Source organism: Oncorhynchus masou, chromosome 3 (assembly GCF_036934945.1).
Source record: "Oncorhynchus masou masou isolate Uvic2021 chromosome 3, UVic_Omas_1.1, whole genome shotgun sequence".
Lineage (NCBI taxonomy): Eukaryota > Metazoa > Chordata > Actinopteri > Salmoniformes > Salmonidae > Oncorhynchus > Oncorhynchus masou.
Genome location: NC_088214.1, coordinates 8,797,268 through 8,800,403, shown reverse-complemented (window position 1 = coordinate 8,800,403; position 3,136 = coordinate 8,797,268). Strand labels below are relative to the sequence as shown.

Below are 3,136 nucleotides of genomic sequence, written 5' to 3'. Positions count from 1 at the left end.
CTCTAAAATTAGACATTCCTGTTAATGTTCCTTTCTGCTCCAATAGAAAGGCTTGTTTTCTGCCTCTTAAGGAACAGCCCCTATTTTTAAAATTTTGGGCCTAAAATGACATACCCAAATCTAACCGCCTGTAGCTCGAGCTCTGAAGCAAGAATATGTATTTTCTTGGTACCATTTGAAAATAAACACTTTGAAGTTTGTTGAAACATGAAAGGAATGTAGGAGAATATAACACATTAGATCTGGTAGAGATAATACAAAGAAAAAAAACTGTTTTGTATTTTTTGCCCCATCATCTCTGAAATGCAAGAGAAAGGATGCAACTCTATTATTCCAGCTCAGGTGCAAAGTTTTAGTCTGATCCAATGAACCATTGCATTTCTGTTCAAAATGTTGTATCAAGACTGCCCAAATGTGCCTCATGCCTCATTTATTAATAACTTTTTATGTTCAAAATTGTGCACTTGTCAGGGTTTACCAGAATTGGACCCAGAAGCAGACCAGGACAAGGTGAGTATAAAGATGGTGAGTATTTATTAATCAATGAGAACGTGGAGGTAGATTGTTCCGGGTGGAGGAGCGGGCAGCGAAGGTGGGTTGATGGGAGTGGATAGGCAGATCCAATGGATAACAACACACTGGCGACGAGCAGACAGGGATGGGGTATGGGTTCCGGGTGAATGGCTGTAGACAAAACAAACGGCGGTAAGTTAAGAGCGGGTGAGATGGTGATGATGGAACTGGGGGTTGGCATCCTCTCTCTCATGTCTGCAGACGAGAGACAGATGGAGAGAGAGCATGTTTAACCCTTGTGTTTTTTATTTTGTATTCTGACAATGTTAGTCATCATAATCATCAGGAGGTGAAATGCAAAACTGACCTTGGATCATTAACACTGAGACTTCTGCATCTCTATCTGCATTTCAATGTAAAACACCTCTAATAATACTTCCTGTTGACGTGACCAAGTGACCTCTCACCTCTGATCATGCTGTGCCCTCTATGTAGCCAGTTCAGATGAGGGAGGGGTTCACCGACACAGCTGATATAACCTAGAGGATTTAGGGAGAAGAGGAGAGAGGGATTAAGTGAAGGAGAGATACTGTTATTGAGAAAATAAGGTAGCTAAAGTGACATTATTCAACAGGTATCAACAGGTGTGTGTGTGGCCTCACCTGGTGTCCACGACACACTAAGGCTGCAGAGTACTTCATGCTGAAAAACATGAATGGACACACAAGGACAAACAATATAGCGTAGTTATAGAAATAATGAAGTGTCTTGCTATTCTCCATGGTTGGCCCTTGTGCCTATTCTTTGAAGGTGGAAGGATTCACAGTAATACACCTGAGCCTGCTTACTGCATAACACAATCCATCAATCAGATTGATATATGAGTATGTAGGTGTGGGTTATAGGGTGTCAAATTGTCCTATATTTTTTTCAATATGGTTGATTTAAAATAGCCTGTTTTTTTTGGTACAGACATCACACCCTTACCAAAACAGCACCCTCACCTGAGAAGTAGAAATCAAAGGGAGAGAAACTGGGATTTGAATAACTGCAGTTGAAATAGCTAAGTAAATGGAATGAATGGCTCTTAAAAAAAGCCCTTGGTTGTATATAGTGTAGTCTATGGTGTTGCCAGGGAACAGCACCCTCTTTGAAGAAGTAGGAGGTGAAGATCTCCTACACACGGATTGCCTCTCTTACTGTGTTGTTGGACCCCATCCTTGAAACATCCTGCAGAGCAGCAGACTCCTCCTCTGGCCCTCGTGTTCATCCTCATAACGTTATGCAGGACACAGGTAGCCTTCAAACTCCTGAATTCCTCCAGGAGGCAGTCCCAGATGGGCCTGGACACCCAACCTTGCAGTGCTCTACACGTTAACTGTAGGCAATCGTTTTGAAGGAATCTCCAGTTACAAGGTATCTGTAGGAATATGAAGACAATGTAATTGTTAGACTTTTACATCACCGGGTCATTGTGGATTACTAAAGTATAATATCCCTGATAACAAATCCTGATTACATTGAATTGATAAATGCATGGGCACACATATCTGCATGTGACAATAACAGGATCATATCAAGGATAGCATCACAAATGAATACAGAAATACCACTTGAAGCTTGACGATGAGTCAGCAGTGCTGAGGCAAAAACAAAAATGTGCACCTCTTTGAGTCTCCAAGAGCAGGAGGAAGAACCACTGCTCTTCATTGCGACCTCTTCAAATGCATTTGGAGTTTGATTTTTACAGTGTTAAATACATCAAGATAGCGAGCTAATATGAAGTTAGGTAGCTGGCAGTGGTGTGCCGTCAGGGCCAGCAAGGCCTTCTCTGCTGGCCTAAACATCATCAGAATATACTTTTTTTTAAATATATTTTCCCACAAATATGTATTAAATTATTCCCCAGAGTAAGAGTTACACTCTTCATTTCATAGCTTTCCTCTTGGTTAAACTGCTTCCAGCCCCAGGTTGAGATTTGGAGGGCTGGTCTTTATGTTAGATCTTTTATCCAATCATATTCAGCCATCATGTGTTGCCAGGGGTCTAAAATCTGCCCTCAGGCCTTCAGAATCAACAGTGCGGGCGCTTGTAGCTTAAAGTGAATGGAAATGAAAATTTAGTGTCAACCAATCAGCTTTAGAGTTGACTATTGTATGCCTGCTGGCTGGCTCCAGTGTTACACAGGAGCCAGCTAGCAGGCGTAGTGCGTGCTCGTCTTTTGATTGGATTACCAATATTGAGAGGCAGGTCCTATATGGGCACGTCTATGCAGAACCTCAGAACTAGGAAACTGAATTTGATAAACAAATTAATTCACGTACTACTAAGCTGTTTTTTCAACCCACAATGGCGGAAGGAGGAGAAGATATCAATTTGGTCGAGGATATAATTATAACGCCATTCTCAAGACTAACTTTTCAAGAAAAGTTAGACATTGTAAGGAGAGGTCGCCCGACGCCGAACGCTACAAAGCCTGTCACAGGCGAGAAAGGGGTTCGTTTGCCACTTTCAAAGTTCCAACTACGAGCGCTATCAATGGCTCACAGGCTCCGAGAAGCACTGCAAACTGCACTGCTGGGAATGCCTATTATTACAATTGAGCGAGAGGCGCAGGTTCAGT

At 42.2% G+C, this 3,136-nt stretch overlaps 1 long non-coding RNA gene across 1 annotated transcript; it reads right to left on the bottom strand.

The window, feature by feature from the left end:
- Window positions 1-993: 993 nt before the first annotated feature.
- Window positions 994-1,923, bottom strand: LOC135509655 (uncharacterized). The gene is made up of 3 exons (XR_010450963.1): window positions 1,714-1,923; window positions 1,176-1,215; window positions 994-1,052 (listed from the first exon to the last, which is right to left on the bottom strand). It is a non-coding gene; the product is annotated as an uncharacterized LOC135509655 (long non-coding RNA).
- Between the last annotated feature and the right edge of the window lie 1,213 nt (window positions 1,924-3,136).